We start from the raw sequence: 16,325 nt of genomic DNA on the forward strand, positions 1-16,325 counted from the left end.
TTTGTGCCTCTATTTTCTCATATGTAAAATGGGGGCGCCAAGAGGGCCGGTCTCACGGGGTTTGCTGAGGGTGGATGGAGCTGACTCGGGTCACCCGCGTAGGACAGGCTGTCACCAATGTCGTTCACTAATTGTGACGGTCCAGTGAACACACCCTGCCCCCCAGATTAAGCGGTGTCAGCGTCCCGCACATCCTAGAGTTTTGTGCACTGTGCTGCCTCAGACACTCGCTGGATGTCCCCAACTCCTTTTCTTTGTAGAATGTCTGCTGACTCCACGTAGGCAGGAGCCCCTCTATCCCTCAAATGTCCACTCCCGGTTGGTCTCTGTACCCGCGATGCTGTGTCCAGTTTCCGCCTACATTCCTAAAGGCAGGGACCACTCAGGGCTGAGACCTGATGTCCTGTCCAGATGGCCGTCTCCTCCCTGGGTCACACGCGGTCCTCCCCGTGTGTGTCTGGGTCCTAATCTCTTCTCAAAAGGACATCAGGCAAAGCAGATTAGGGCCCACGCATGCAGCCTTACTTTAACTAAATCACCTCTTTAGAGGCCCTATCTTCAAATACAGGCCCATTCGGAGGGACTGGGGGTTAGGATTCGACATATGAATCAGAGCCCCCCCACCCCGTTATGCCCATAACACCTGCCAGCCTCAAGTTCCAACCCCAAGAGCAGGACTGCGGGGCGAGCTTCGTGCCATCTCAGTGTGCAGTTCGAGCTGCCCCCTCTCAGCCCTCCTCACCCGTCTCCTCCGTGACCCCCGACTCTTGCGCTGCTCCCAGTCTGGCCTCCCCCATCCAGCCCACATTCACTTCCCACCTCGAAGTTCCCACCACCCCGCTCCCACTGTCCCCAGTGAGTGGGTGCCAGGGGCTCGGCTCCCACCTCTGCCACCCAGCCTGGGCTTCCCTCGGGGGAGCTGACATCCCCCCAGGGCCCTGCAGAGGGTGCATCCAGGGCAGACTCTGCCCACTCTGAGAGCCAGAGGCGGCAGGCAGGACGGCCAGGGCCTAGCGGTAAGGCGGGGGAGGCACCAGGCCCAAGCCCTGGAAGCGACATTAGGGCCTTGAGAGAAGCACGAGGCCGCCTGCTGGACCTGCTTGGCCTCCGTGGCCCCATCCTGGCCCCATCAAGTCCTGGCCCTGTCTCCCTCAGCGGGAGAGGATGGCTAACAGATGTCCCAGCTGGTCCCCGGGGCGCCTCAGCCTCCAAGTCCAGGAGAGGGTCAAAGGGCAGGCTTGTCATTTCCGGGCACGGGAACTGTACTAACCTCGGGGCCCGGGGGTTTGTAAAGTGTCCAAGTGCTCGTCCCACTTTCGTTCTGAGAACTTCGGTGCCTTGCGTCTGTCTCTCTGTGGCCTGGGCAGTCTGCCCTTCCAGCTGCTGGTCCCCCAGCTGCATGAGGCTCTGAAACGGGGAGGGAGGGGCTAGGCCAGGGTGGTTCAAGTCTCTGCCCCGCCACTTATGTTTGTTTCCAAGAGCATATTGCCTCGGACAGTACTTGGTATGTGGCAGAACACACAGTCAGTACAAATGTTCAGGAAATGCATACACTCTTTTCCCTCCTATGATTTTTTACCAGGTTCTATCCCAAGAGATTGGGTCTAGTTTCCTGTGCTGCACAGCAGGACTTCATTGCTTATCCATGCTGAATGTAATACGTTGCATCTGTGTAGCAGAAATGGACAGAACAATGTAAATTAACTGTAATAAAACATAAGAAAAAAGGCACTGCAAAAAAATGTTTAAAAACTAAGAAAAAATGAATTTGTCAAGAAGCGAACGACAAGAATCAGCAAGCTTCATCTTGAGCCCCTAGTTTGGGGTAGAAAGGTGGTGGCAGGAGGACAGAAGTCCCCTCTGCAAACGTGGACAGACAACAAACATGGGAGGGTCCTTAGGAGCACCAGCTGCGAAGGCAGGAAGGGTTGGACCCTGAACCTGAATCCAGAGGTCGGAGACAGAAATGGAGAGAGAGCCAGAGAAAACACAGACTGGTAGTGAGTCTCCCATTATTGGAGGTATGCAAGGTTAGGTAGACACCAGGAGTCTAGGGTGCTGCCCCGACGGAACACACTAGAGAGCCTGAAAGAGCAGATCTTCACAGACTCGATGGTGATGCAGGTCTCTGACTCCAGACCAGCCCTGTCTCTGGGCCCCTGGGACTGGGCAGGCCTCTCGTCTGCTCTGGGCCTCAGTTTCCTCCTCTACAGTATGGCAGGAAGAGGTGTGACCTTGAATTTCATGATAGTCCCTGCATGCCTGGAAATCTATATTCTTGAGCCTTGGAGAGTCTGCTCCAAAAGAGTGGGCCGCGGTCCCCTCAGAGCTGCTCTCCAGGAGGAGGAGGGGGGGCAGGGGGCAGTGCGGAGCCCCGGGGGCCGCGTGCAAAGGCCTCAGTGAGAACAGGCTTTGCCCGGACTCCCACGCCTCTAGCCAGCCCCCATGCACCCTCTGCCCTGAATTTGGTGGCCCCAGGGGTACAGGAGGAGTGGGGGAAGGCTTAGCAGGGTCAGAGGTCATGGCATCCTCTGGGGGAAGCCAGGCTGGACGCAGGGGCTCCAAGGAACACGTGTTTGGCAGTAAAAGGGCCTCTGGCTGGGAGGCAGGAGGTCCGTCACAGCCCTGCCCAATCTCTAATTCTCCGTGTGACCATGGGCAAGTCACTCTCCCTCTCGGAGTCCCCATGTCCTAACTGACCAGGCTAGGTGTGGCCTCTGCTGAGACAGGAGCAGGAAGGAGGCAAGGGACGCAGACTGAGTCCCAGCCTTCCCGAGCTCTGGATGTGACGAAAATGCAGGAAGGAGTAGGACGCGCCCTGCAGGAAAGGATAAACGTGGCAAAATCTGTAACATGGGTTTAAGACTCTCCACCCCGCCCTCCTGCCTCTTTGTGGAGAGGGAAAAATAAAAACCTGCATTGTGGCTCAGGGGTTAACGAACCCAGCTAGCATCCATGAGGATGCGGGTTCAATTCCTGGCCTCGTTCCGTGGGTTAAGGATCCTTGTTCAGTGGGTTGCCGTGAGCTGTAGTGTAGTCACAGACACAGCTCGGATCCCACATTGCCGTGGCTGTGGTGTAGGCTGGTGGCTACAGCTCCATTCAACCCCTGGCCTGGAATCCTCCATATGCCACAGGTGTGGCCCTAAAAAGACAAAAATAAAAATAAATTAAAAAAATAACCCCCTGCATCTGCATGGCACTTTTCGGGACTGGATGCTCCTCCAGTTCATCATCTCCGTTGACCTTCGAGTTGACCTAGAAGCTCAGCATCACCATGAGGAAAGGGGCACGGGGGGCGGGGGGACTCACCACCCAGGCCATGGCCTCCGTCTGGGGAACTCTCCGTTCTGTGGGTGCCCACGGCCCTGGTGCTTCCCTGTCACACGCCTGTCACTGGGGCCTGTTGTCCTCCTTGTCGTCCTCCCCACCTGTGCCTCCAGGAGGGCAGGATGGGGTCTCTCAGTTCACACCTGTTTACAGTGCCCGGCCCAGGGCCTGGCACCCAGGAGGATGATGGTGGGACCAGGTCTGGCATTGGAGCTGGATCCGACGCAAGGAAAGGCCAAGAAAGATTTCCACTATAAGCATTTCCACATTGTTAAATGCCTACTGGGTGTTAGGCACCGTTAAACAAACTCAACACAAAGCCCCACCCCCGTGGAGCTTACATCGAACGGAGAGAGATGGACGATAAGCGTCTCTGTATAAAAACGTCACACAGTGTTCCTGGAGGAGTGCCACAGGGAGGACATAAAGCAGGAAAGTGGGTAAGACGTGCCGTGGGCCACAGCTGGGGTCGCAGGCTGCCATTTGGTCAAGGGCCCCCCAGGTGAAGGTGTGAGCCATGCAAGTATCCGAGGGAACCACCAGTGCAAAGGCCCTGGGGCAGAGACGGCACGAGGCCAGCATGGCTGTAGCGCAGTGAGTGCAGGAAAGAAGAGAGGAGACGAGTTCAGAAAGGCAGACGGGAGGCCTTTGGAGCCCTGCGTGAGCCATTGTAAGGCCTTGGGTATTTCACTTTGAGGAAAACAGGGAGCTACTACAGAGTCTGGCAAATTATTCTGAATTGCCATGTTTGCAGGGGAGGCGTATGAGGGAGGAATAGTCACCACAGTCTCTTCTAAATCCAGACCAGGCTTGAACCCAGGTCTGACTAACACCAAACTCAGTGCTCACTAGGTGTCCCTCTGAGAAGGGAGCGGAAAGGGGAGTTGGCTTTGAAGGCCAGGCCCTGGGTGGGGGCCTGGGCCTGGGTGGAGGGGGAAGCCAGGGCAGCCTTGCTGGGCTCTGAGCAGCTCCAGGAAGGAGTGTGGCTCCCGCATGGTTCGCCGCCACCCCCCACCCCTCACCCTGCGCCCCGGAGGAGTGAGCATCGCCCTCGGCGCCGGCTGTGGGTTGCGTGGGGAGAGAAGAGCCTGGGCTGGGCAGATGTGCAGGCCCAAGGATTGCTCAATAGACTTAGCTGGAGTCAGGGCCAGGCTCTCCTCGGGCAGGTCCCCTCCCCATGTCCCCAGCAGGCCTCCTGAGTCACCTCGCCCTGGGGTCATAGAGCTAAGAAGCTGCTTCCAGTTAGACCCACAGACCCCTCAGGGGGCCTCCAGGGGTTCCAGCCACCACTGGGGTTCCAGGAGGGAGGAGAAGGAGTCCTGGGTGGGGGGGGTGCGGCAGGGGCAGGGCACATTCTGATCACTGCCTCCCTGTAATCAGGACCTATAGCCCACCATCTAGACCCAGATGTGAACACAGTCATGATGTGGGGGAGCTGCATGACTTTGAGGGAGCAGGGGAAGCTCGCTGAGCCTCAGTTTTCTCATCTGTGGAATGGAGAGATGAGGCCACTTACTTTATGAGGCTTAAAGGGTGATGCAAGATAAAGCTCTCTGTGGGAGACAGAGCCGGATGCTGGTGCGTGAACATTGCACTTCTCTCCTCTGGCCACCTGAGCTGGGCTGGGCTCCGCAGTGGGAGGAGCAGGGGCTTCCAGCTGTACACCCAGGGCTCTGGTGGACCTGGAGACTTAAATGGGACACAGAATGACACAGCCATCTAGGACTATTTCTCCAAACTTGGGTTTTTTAAGCATCATTTTCATTGTGACTCAGCATAAACGTGCATATATATATATATGTAAAATGGAAATAAAACTTCAGGCTATAGCACTTTCCCTCCCCAGGCCGGAGGCCCTCTATTTTTATTCTCTTCCATTTCATTAAAAATATTAAGTGCTAACCTATGTTGGAAGAGAATGTACAAAAGAATATATACAGATAAGTGGTGTATATAACCGAATCACTGCAGTACACCTGAAACTAACAAAACATTGTAAATCAACATATTTCAATACAAAGTTTTAAAAGAATAGTTTAAAAATTAAATGCTGGTCACAACCCAAATGCAAACAAGATTAACAAGCTCACATAAAGTGCAGCCCCAGGCAGGCAGTAGGGCAAGCAGAGGCCCCTTCAGCCCTCTGGAGAACAGCTCAGGGTTGAGAGGCCGGTGGGCGAGCATGTCCGTTGCCACGTGACTGCCCTCTTCAGGTGCCCGCAGGGCCACAAGAGCTTGGTGAGCAGGCCGGAGGCAGACGCTCCAAGAGGCTTCTCTAGACCCTCTCAAGGAGGCTTTCTGCCCAGTCAAGCAGCTTTCAGGGGACCACGGGGGTGGAGTGGGGGGGTGTCATGTTCAGGCAGAGACCGGATGCCACTGACTGAACAGCCTGCACAGCGTGTATCTGCCCTGGGAACGACTGAGATTGGGGACCCAAGAGGGAATAGAGCCTTTGCTGCCAGACTGCCTGGGCCCAAATTCTGCCTCCGAGACCTCCCAGCTCTGTGGCCACAGGCAAACTACTTGATCTCCCTGTGCCTCAGTTTTCCCATCTGTAAGATGGGGATGATGAGAACTCTTCAGAGGGTTCTCTGCGGGTGTGTTGAAGTGTGTCTGGGTCTGCGTGTGACCTAGAACAGTCTCTGGCACTACTAACACTTGTATTGCTCAGTCAGATGAATGTGCTTACTGGCTGGAGACCAGTCCAGCTGTGTGCCAACATACGCCACGGGCAGCCTCTGGGTTGAGCGCTCTCTCTCCCAGGCCCCAGGCCAGGGAGCCAGGCTCCCCCTGAGAGGGTTGGGGGAGGCTGCTGCTCACCAGGGAGCCCAGCCCACTCAGCGTGGACGACTGTCCACCCAGTCCAGACGCTGCCCTCTGCTGAGGGCATTCCTGGCCCAGAACCACAGCCGTGCCCCCCCCCAGTGCCCCTCCACAACCACCACCTATCACCCACCACCCACCAGGAATCTGCTCGCTGGCCAGGGGAAGCGGTAGGGAGGGGAGTTCTGGGGCCAGGGGTTTATGAAGGGCCACAGAAAAGGAAAAGGAGGAGCTCCCCTTGTGGCTCGGAGGTAACAAACCTGACTAGACCCATGTGAATATGGGTTCGATCCCTGGTCTCGCTCAGTGGGTTAAGGATCCGGTGTTGCCGTGAGCAGTGGTATAGGTCGCAACCTCGGATCTGGCATTGCTGGGGCTGTGGTATAGACCAGAAGTTACAGCTCCGATTCAACTCCTAGCCTGGGAACCTCCGTAATGCCGCAGGTGTGGCCCTACAAAGGCAAAAAGAGAAGAAAGAAAGGAAAAGAAAGGAAAAAGGAAGAAAAGGAAGAGGCTGGGAAGCCAGATCCTGGGCCCTGGTGCAGCTTTGCACTGTCCCCCCTTAGGCCCCCCCCATGTGACCCCGACGATGGGGGAGAGGCCTGTGCCCCTGGCGCAGGAGGCTGGGGGAGAGGCCTCGGCTAGGGGGAGGGGCCCCCCTGTACCAGGAATAGGGTTCCTTAGACTTGTGGTCAGTGTGCACGATTCGTCTGCTTCTTCCTGGAAGCATATGTGGGTCCCCACTGGGCCACCCTCACCCTAGAGTGTTCCCATGTAGCCCTTAGGGGTCCCCTCTCCCACCTCACAGCCTGGCCCTGGAGTCAGACAGCCCTGTGTTCAAACCCTAGCTCTGCTAGTTTCAAGATCCACGACCCGAAGCTGGTTACTGGACCTCTGAGACCAGGGCTGGCATCCGTAGCACAGGGACTCTGCCCACCCTGCAGGGCCGCTGTGGAATCACAAAAGCTGAAGCGTGGAATTAATAGCACAATGCTTGTCATGTTCAGGTGCATGACACATGCAAGAGGCTTCCCTCCTCTCTCTGTGGCCTCTCTGCCCGGTCCCACCCCTGTCCTCTGCCGATGTCCCAGCTCCCAGCAGAGCCTCCCGAGGCCTCTTCCGGGCGTTTGGCTCTGTAAACAGGTCTCGTGGCAGCAGCAGCAGCCTTAATTTTAGTTCTGGGCTCGGTAATTTCCCGTGATTACAGGCCCTGTCAGTGCAGCAAACGCTGCAGCTGTAGGAAGCCGGCAGGCCTCATCAGGGCAGGCTGGGGCCCGTGCTCACACACGTGCCTACACACGAGGGGGCACAGCACACACACGCGCACACGCGCTCACCCTCCATTCAGGACCGGGGCGCACGGGTCCTCCGTCAGCTGCTCACATCCTGCATGTTCCTGGTCGATTCCTGCAGGAGGGGCTTTCACCGCACACATGTGCGCACAGCTTCGCTGGGACCATAGGGACGGAGAGTGGGACAGGAATAGGGACAGTTTGGGGACAAGGACTCTCACCTACCCTGTCTTTCCAGAATCTTCCTTCTCCCCTTTGCCTGTGGTGTCCAGAAAAAGAGATGCCGCACCTTCAGGGCTCTGAGATGTGATGAGAACTCTGAGTGTCATAAGTGTGGGGGTGGGGGGAGAGGGAGAGGGAGGCGAGGCAGTCAGCCAATGCATATTTATTAGGCATCAACTGCGAATCTTTTTTTTTTTTTTTTTTTTTTTTTGCTATTGTTTTAGGGCCGCACCCACAGCCTATGGATGTTCCCAGGCTAGGGGTCCAACCAGAGCCTACACCACAGCCACAGCAACGCAGGATCTGAGCGGCATCTGCAGCCTACACCACAGCTTATGGCAACGCCAGATCCTTAACCCATTGAGCGAGGCCAGGGATTGAACCTGCATCCTCATGGATCCTAGTCGGGTGCATTAACCGCAGAGCCACGACAGGAACGCCTCAGCTGTGAGTCTTGCCCTGGACCCTGTTGGGGGCTGGCGATACAGCAGTGAACAAGCACAGGGAAGCCCAACCATGAACACAAAACACTTAAACAGAACAACGAGTTGATCCTCACTGCAGATTCCACATCTGTGGATCTCAAATGCATCTGTCCCCAAAATCACAGCGCTGTCAGGGTTATCCATCTGAGGGCCAGGGGCATGAGGGGCCCTCTGCACACGTGCTCAGCAGGGTTCCACCACGGCGAAGCTCAGCCCTCTCGTTTCAGCTCAGACTGTAAAGTGTCCTTTTCAAGGGCTCCTTAGGGCCACGCTCTTCACGTTTTTTGTGCGTGTTGGTGGTGTCCCTGCATCGGATGGCCCTAGGTGTGGTGCAGGGGTGCTGTCTGGATTTCCTCAAGTGCAAGGAGGCCACGCTGTGCCCCAAGAGGAAACACACATGTAACTTAGCCTCTCTCAACATGAGTGATGGTGCTGTTGGCCACAAGTTCAATGTCAATGAATCAGCGATATAGATTAAATCAGGTGTCTATAAACAGAAGCACACGGAAAACAAGGCTCCGTATTGATCCGCTGACAAAACACTGTGCCCAGAGGCTCCCAGGAGCCTGGCCCTGGGAGGGACAGTTCCGGATTTGCTACCTCGGTGTCCACGGCCACCGCATAGAATGTGACTACCCACGTGAATCACGAGGATGAGCCCTAACTCCTGCCGAGGGCCATGAAGAAATAAGCACGGAACACAGTACAATGGGGAACCATGTCACTAAGGAGCTGGGCGAGCCTCTCTGAGGAGGGGACACTGGTGCTGATCGGGACTCAGGGGCAGAGTATCCCAAACAGTAGTTGAGGCTGAAATGAGCATCGACCCAGGGCCTCTGGGGATGGTGAGATGGCCTTGGGGCCCCGGGGACAGGGGCCGAAGGAAGGTGGGGTGGCATGACGGGGGGGGGACAGGCCACACGGGGCCTTGAGGACATGGAAAGGAACGCACGTTCTTCTCTGTCAAGTGGGAACAATGTGGGCGGGGGGGGGAGCTCTGCTCCTTCCTGTGGGCCATGTCCTGTGAGAGCCAACAGGCCACCTGTGAGGGGTTTGTGGCAGGACCCTTGGGGTTGTGGCACAGAAATTGGTGGCAGGAGGATGATGTGGGACACAGGAGGGCAGCCAAGACTTTGGAGCCTCCCGATGGAGCCCCAGGAGTTACTGCTGGAGTCCCGTGGGAACTGCCAGGTGGGCGGGGTTGACCCCCAGAACTGGGAGGAGGAGCAGGTGGTGGCCCGCTGGGCAGAGCCACCCCCACACTGTGGACGAGAGGCTGGGCGGCCACGCAGGAGCCTCACGTGTGACCTGTGAGGCTCTCCCGCGAGGCTGGGTCAGGGCGTGGGCAAGGCTCCCTTTAAGGGGGTTCCTGTCACCTTCCCCATCCCACCCTCCAGGACCCTTCCTATGCCAGAGCAACCTACACACTCATGCACACGCATGGATAATCTCTTTTTGAAGGATCCAATCCGATCAAACGGTTGTGTGCTCCGGGCCTCCCACCTTCGTGGGAGCTGCTCCCCCACCCCCCAGGATCTCTCCTCTCTTCACACCCTATTCATCCCTGTGGGCCCAACACACCTCTGCCTCCCAGGAGGACTCCTCTGACTGCTCTGACCCCCATTGACCTCTGACATTTGAACCCCCACAGCCCTGCTGGCCTGAGTCCCGCACCTCTGTTCTCGGCGTGCACGCCCACCCCCCAAAGCAGAACCGAGGTCTCCACTTTGAGGTCCCCATGGCACAGCCCTGGCAGGAAGGTGTGCAGCTCAGAACTCGAAAGCTACGGCCAGGATCAAACTCAAGGTCAAGATTCCTGTAGGACCCAGGTTGAGGGTGGAGGCTGTGCTCAGGGCTCCAGCTGGTCCCAAGTTCAGACTGAGGAAGGGGCTGTGGATGGTGCCAGGTCTGCCTGTGCTGAGCCAGCTACTATGGGAGCCCTCTACTCCCACGGCCACCCCACACCCCACTCAACTCCAGCTGCTGGGCTGAAGCCCCTGAAGCAGGCCCGGGGCTGATTCCACAAGCCACTGGGTGCCAGGAGGGGCCCTGCCTGGCAGAGATCTGTTCAGTGAGAACCCAGAGCTGCTCAGTGCCAGCCGAGCCCTGGGCCCCGCTGGTGCCATGGTGATGCCACCACTGCCAGCCTTTCCCAGCCCCGTAACCATGGGAATGTGTACAGGGCTGCAGCTGCTTAAGGAGCATCTCCGAGGCTGGGAAACAGACTGCCCATTGACCCCATCATGTCTGCCGGCCTGACCTGCTCCTGGGGATGCCAGCAGGGAGGCTCTGGGAACTTTGGTTATGCTGCCCCACCTGTCATTCCCCAGGCTGCCCACCACACACACACCCCACTACACTACCGCCACCCTATCCGTGGAAGGGATGCCTGAGGAGAAGGGTCTGCAGGAAAGAAAGAGCCTGGGGTGCAGGAGATGGGCAGAGGGAACCACGGAGGATCTGACAGATGGGGCAGCTGGCCATCTGGATGCAAGTGAAAGGCTTCAGCCACCTCCGGCCAGCCCCAGGCCCCAGACATCCAGGGTCGTAGAGACAGGCCAGCTGCCCGTTGGACTGTTGTGTCACTTCCCACAGCTGGAAGCGGGGGCTGCATAAAGAGGAACTAGAGACAGACAGAAAGCAGCAGCAGGACAGGGACAGAGAGAGAAACAGATCAAGATGGAGAACCAGAGGCAGAGAGCGACACAGGGAGAGAAGAACGGGGAGAGACCCAGCAGCAGAGTGCCCACACGGCAGAGTCACAGAGATGAGAGACAGAGCGGCCTGCCCCCCGAAAAAGTCCCAGACATCTGCAGTTTGTGCCTTCTTGCTGGTTTCCAAAGCTGGGCTCTATCTCCGAAGGCCGTCCAACTCCTGACAGCTCCAGGGCCCGGCCTCTGTCAGCCCCCAAGTTTGGAGGAGGAGGCCATCAGAGAATTGCTGGATGGGACACACAGGTCTCTGGAGCAGGGCGAGTGCCTAGGTCTTTTCCTGTCCCCCTGCCCTGGCCCCTCGCCATGTGGCCTTGTCCTGGATCTCCCCCGTGCTTGCCCTGTCCCCCGACTCAGCGTCACCCATCCCGGCCTGAGCCCCTCTCTGCCGTCGCCAGCCTTCCCTCATCACTGGACACTGGCTGCCAGTCCTCCTGCCCCTCAGCTCCAGCCTTCATCCTGGTGACAGCGATACCCAGGCCCACTGGCCCAGCAGCCCTCTGGTGCTGCCCCCGCCCCCTGCCCCAGGCCCTCCTCCTGGGCTCGCAGCAGCCCCTCCCTCCCAGGCGCAGAGGCCCCATCCTGGTTACGAACCGCAGCTGCAGTGCCCGTTCCCTCTGACCCTGCTCACCTGTCCTTCCAGATCTTTCCTCAGGGCCTCCACCCACACGGCTGACCTGTCCAGCAGACTAAACCCTGGTCCACCCCACCACTGGCCCCTCTGGTCTAGACCCCGGGTTGTCAGCACAAGCCCTCATTTGCAAATATAGCCCAGAAGTCTCGAGTGCCATTGTCTTCTGGGCAAAACCTCACCCCAAATAGGCTCCCCTTGGCCTTGACTGTGCCGGACGCGGCCCCCAGGGAAAGAGTCGCTCTCCAAATTCACCTGCCCTGCTCACCACCGGGAGCTTGTTCCCCACCTCCTGCCGCTACTACCTCCTAGCTTCCCCCTTCTCCTCAAGACCCCATCTGCTCTCTGCCCCCACAGCCCCCTCCCCTCCAACCCTGCCTTCAGGGTAAATGCAGGAGCCAGCAGCCCCCCAGCCCCCGCTACTGCCCACAACCCCCAGGGCCAGGACCCCCTTCCCTGGACAAGATGCCCCTACCTGGATTCTGGGGCCACTTTCTCAGCCACCTTGCCCCACAACCCGCCCTCCCCCATCCTTCAGTGACTCCCACATCCAGCCCTTTAGCACGTATCCAGACCCTGGATCCATGTTCGCCTCCCGAGACCCTCCCCTCCTCTCCCCCTCCCAGACTGGCCTGGACAAAGGGCGTGTCTACACACACACACACACACACCGCCTCCCTGTCTTCACGGTCCACCCACTTTGCAGCACCCTCCAGTCTGCCTTCCAAGTCCATCTTCTGCCCCAAACGCTCCTGCTGCCAAGTCCAGGGCCCTCTTCACCAGCCCCGTCTCAGGTTCCAGGGCGGCGTGGCAGCGCTCACACGGTCCCGGATCCCAGCCACCCGGGTTTCCTCCCACTGCTCCATCCAGCCTCCTCCAGGGGCTCCGGCTCCTCCCAGGGTCTGTGAATATTCAGCCCCTCGGGCCCCCTTCCAGGCTCAATCCTCACTCTCACCCCTGGGGTCAAACACCACCACCCATAGACCCACAACTCATGAACCCCACTTCCAGCCAGGCCTGTCTCCCGTGCAGCCCACACCGATTGTGCTCACACGCCTACGACTGCTCTTCCCTCTAAAACGCGCTCCTCTCCACCTCGGCCCGTTTCAGGATCTCTAGGAGCCCCCTTCTCTTCACCTCACACAGGAACTAACTCATCATGACATCTTTTGAATCTGGCCTAGTCTTCCCTACCGCCACCCAGGGCCAAGCCTCCCCTTTCCGGCTCCCTGCTGCCAGCTGGGGTCTCCACCTGGAATTCAGCCTGCCCTTCCATACCAGCCAGAGGGATCACTGCAAAAACATGTCTTTTCACACACTTCCAACAGCTCTGGGGGTGAGACCTCCTCCCCATGGCTTTCCTGATGCTATGAGATGTGGGTGCTTGCCCCCCCCCATCTCAGAGCTCCTTTCCCTTTACTCACTTCAATCCAGCCACAGCAGCTACTTTCAGTTCCTGCCAAAGGACAAGCTTCTTTCCACCCCAGGGCCTTTGCATGTGCTCTTTCCTCTACCTGGGATTTTTATCCGCTTCCTTACTGGGCCAACTCCTGCTCATAGTCTAAGCTTAGCTTATGTGTGCTCTCTCCAAAAAGCCTCCCCCCTTTTCAATACCCCCAGACTAGTTTTGGTCCTCCAGATATTTGTCCCTTTGGCATTCTATGGCCCCTCTGTACACCTATTACCACCATCATGCAGTTGTTTGAGCTGCATGACTCTCCCGGTGTTGGACCTCTGCCTTGTTCACAGGAAGCCGGCTTATTCTGAATGCCCTTCCTACATCTGAGGAACTCAGTCAGTATGTAGACCCTCCTTGCCAGGTAGAAGTCAGCACGGGCTCTCCAGCACCCCCTGCAGCTAGTGGGCAGGATCAGGTACCCTCAGAGGTAGCTCTGTGAGACTAGGGTTTGGAAGAGAACTCCAAGAGAAAGCCAGCGCCAGGTGCAATCGAGTTTTGGCAAGCATGGCAGTGGAGGAGTTTGGCTTTTCAGGGCAACCACGTGGCGTGTCTGGCATTTCGTTCCCAGCGCTGCTAGTGTGAGCAGACGCGTCTGCAACCAAAAGTGATCGAGTTGGGTATACGCCACAGTGGTCCTCTGTCGGACGGGGGCGGGGGAGGGGGTGGGTTGCTGCCTTGACTCTTCTCCCGAAGACCTGCGAGCTCCCTAATGTCCTTGACTAGGTCGTGCTTCTGCTGAACCCAGCCGGAGGGGTCCTGTTGTCTGCAACAGCGAGCTCCCCTCCCATCTTCCTAACCAGAGCCTCGGGAGGAATGTTTCAGAAATATTTGCTCCTGTGTTTCTAGGCTCTAGCAAGGCGTCTGCGCCCTAAGCAAGCATGTAGCAAATGGGGGGCCCCACAGGACCCAGAGCCTAAACAGAAATGCCCACGAACATCCCTGGGGAGAACAAAGCCTGAGTCTGAGGTCCACCATTCTGTCCTGCAGACGCGTCCTCTAGCACTGCTCCCCAAGCTGAGATCAGACACATTCTCCCTTTCTGCCCAGCAGCCAGTGGCCCTTAGCCCGGTGGGGTTCTAGGATCTACATAATCAGCCTCCACCGGGAAGGCTTCCTGGGCTGCTCCTGTGCTCACCTGCCCCCAGTTCTCTGAGTTCCCGCAGTGCAGAGAATCTGAGCCCCACACATCTGTTCTTAAATTCAGGTTCAGCTGCAGTCCCCTAGGGATCTCATCGACATTGCTGGGGGCTCCCCGGGGACAGGGAGCCGGCACTGCGATTCCCCTCAGCGGAGAGGAGCACAGGCTAGAGACACAACAGCGGGAAGTTGTTTCTCCCTTCCTTTTAGGAAACTCCTTTTAAGACCTGAGGAGAAGCTGGCTGGAAGGAAAACACTGCCGTGGACGATGGGAAACCCTCCTTCTCCTGCACAAAACCAGGAGCCCAGGGAACCCCCTGTGGTGTGAACGCTGTACTGAGACTCCCATGAGCACGGGTTTTCCTGCTGCTTGAGCTCTCATTCTTCTTAGCTTGTTCCTCCTCAAGGCTGGAGTCAGAAGGACTTGGCAGTGCCCCATTCCCCCCTCTCCTCCAGAAACCTCTTGCTCCTGAGGCTGGCCAGACCAGAAGCCCCTTCTGCCACCAGCCCCACAGGCTTCCTGTGCCCAAGGCCAGGTCCTGGGAGTCCAGCGTCCCTCTCCAGTGTCTGGGCCTCATCCAGGGAGCAGCGTCAGCCCCGCCGGGGTTCCCGGCCTTACTTGTTCTGCCACCTGGTGGCCAAGTTGAGCATTGCTCTTCTTGTTGCCTGTAATTCAAGGTCCCTTTCGAAGCGCGCTCAGAAATCCCTACCAACCACCTCCTTCCTGCTACAGATGGGGATGTTGAGGCTCTGAGAAGGGAAGGGTTTGACAGTCAAGGGATCTTCCCAGGAACCCTCTAGGTAGGCCCAGTCCAGGGATCCTTGCAGTGGAAGAGAGTAGCCATGGGGTGGGAATTTGAGGCTCCAGCTGAAACTGGAAAGGGTCGAGGAGGAAGGAACGGAGTTCCAGCCATGGATGAAACTTCTACGGAAAGAATGGACCATTCACAAAATGAGCTTCTGCCTCAACCACCGCTACCACCGTGAACTAACTGCTAACTTTAGCTCGTAACACCAGTTAAAACTTCAGAAGAGCACCCTTTGACTGCTAAGCTGACAGAAATACTCTTAATGACAATAATGACGCAGAGAAACTATCGCATTCACACTGCTTGCACAAGAATACACCGGGCCACCTTTTCTGGAAGTCAATTCGCCAACAAGCTTCACTGACTCACATGCATTGCATTGGCTTCAAAATTCTAGGTCTAGGAATTTACTCCAAGTTTTTATCTTTTTTGAGACACACATGGAGAATTGTATGCAAGGAAGTTTGTCCTCACAACTATTTGTTAAAAAATTGGAAGCAAAGATCACCAGGAAAGATGCGTAAAATAATCATTGGCTACACAAGATTATTAGGTAGACTTTGTAAATCACACTGCAGAATAAGGGTCTGCAAGCCTCCCTCAGCAGCCATGATTTACCCTTCTTAATAACTTTATTGAGATAAAATTCACATCTTAAATCTTACACTTTTGAAGTGTATGATTCTGTGGGTTTTCATATATATGCAGAGTGTGCAACCATCACTGATATCTAGTTTTTTTTTTTTTTTTTTTTTTTTGCTTTTTAGGGCTGCACCCACAGCATATGGTGGTTCCCAGGCTGGGGGTCAAATCGAAGCTACAGCTGCTGGCCTACACCACATTACATTAACACAGAATCCAAGCTGCATCTGCAACCTACACCCCAGCTCAAGGCAACACCAGATCCCCGACCCAGCCAGCGAGGCCAGGATCGAATCCATGTCCTCATGGATACTAGCCGATTCGTTTCCGCTGCGCCGCAAGGGGAACTCCATCACTGTCGATTTTAGAACATGTCATCAGCCCTAAAGAAACCCCTTATCCATCAGTCATCTGTCTTCATTTCCCCCTCCCCTCAGCCCCAGGAAACCACTAATCTGTTTTCAATCGCTATGGATTTACCTATTCTGGATATTTCATATCAATGGAAGCATGCGATACATGATCTTTTGTGACTGAGCCAGTTCACTTAGTATCTTTTTAGGGATCATCGTATCCTATCATATATCATATGTCATTCTTTTTGCTTATCCACTATATGGTAATGCTTCATTTCATTTATCCATTCACAAACTGATGGATATTTGGGTTGTTTCCATCTTTTGGTGATGGTGAATAATGCTGCTATGAATATTCATGTACGAGTTTTGTGTGGAGGGACATTTCAATCCTTTTGCCTCCATACCTAGGAGCGGCTTTTCTGGCT

This window comes from Sus scrofa, chromosome 18 (assembly GCF_000003025.6).
Source record: "Sus scrofa isolate TJ Tabasco breed Duroc chromosome 18, Sscrofa11.1, whole genome shotgun sequence".
NCBI lineage: Eukaryota > Metazoa > Chordata > Mammalia > Artiodactyla > Suidae > Sus > Sus scrofa.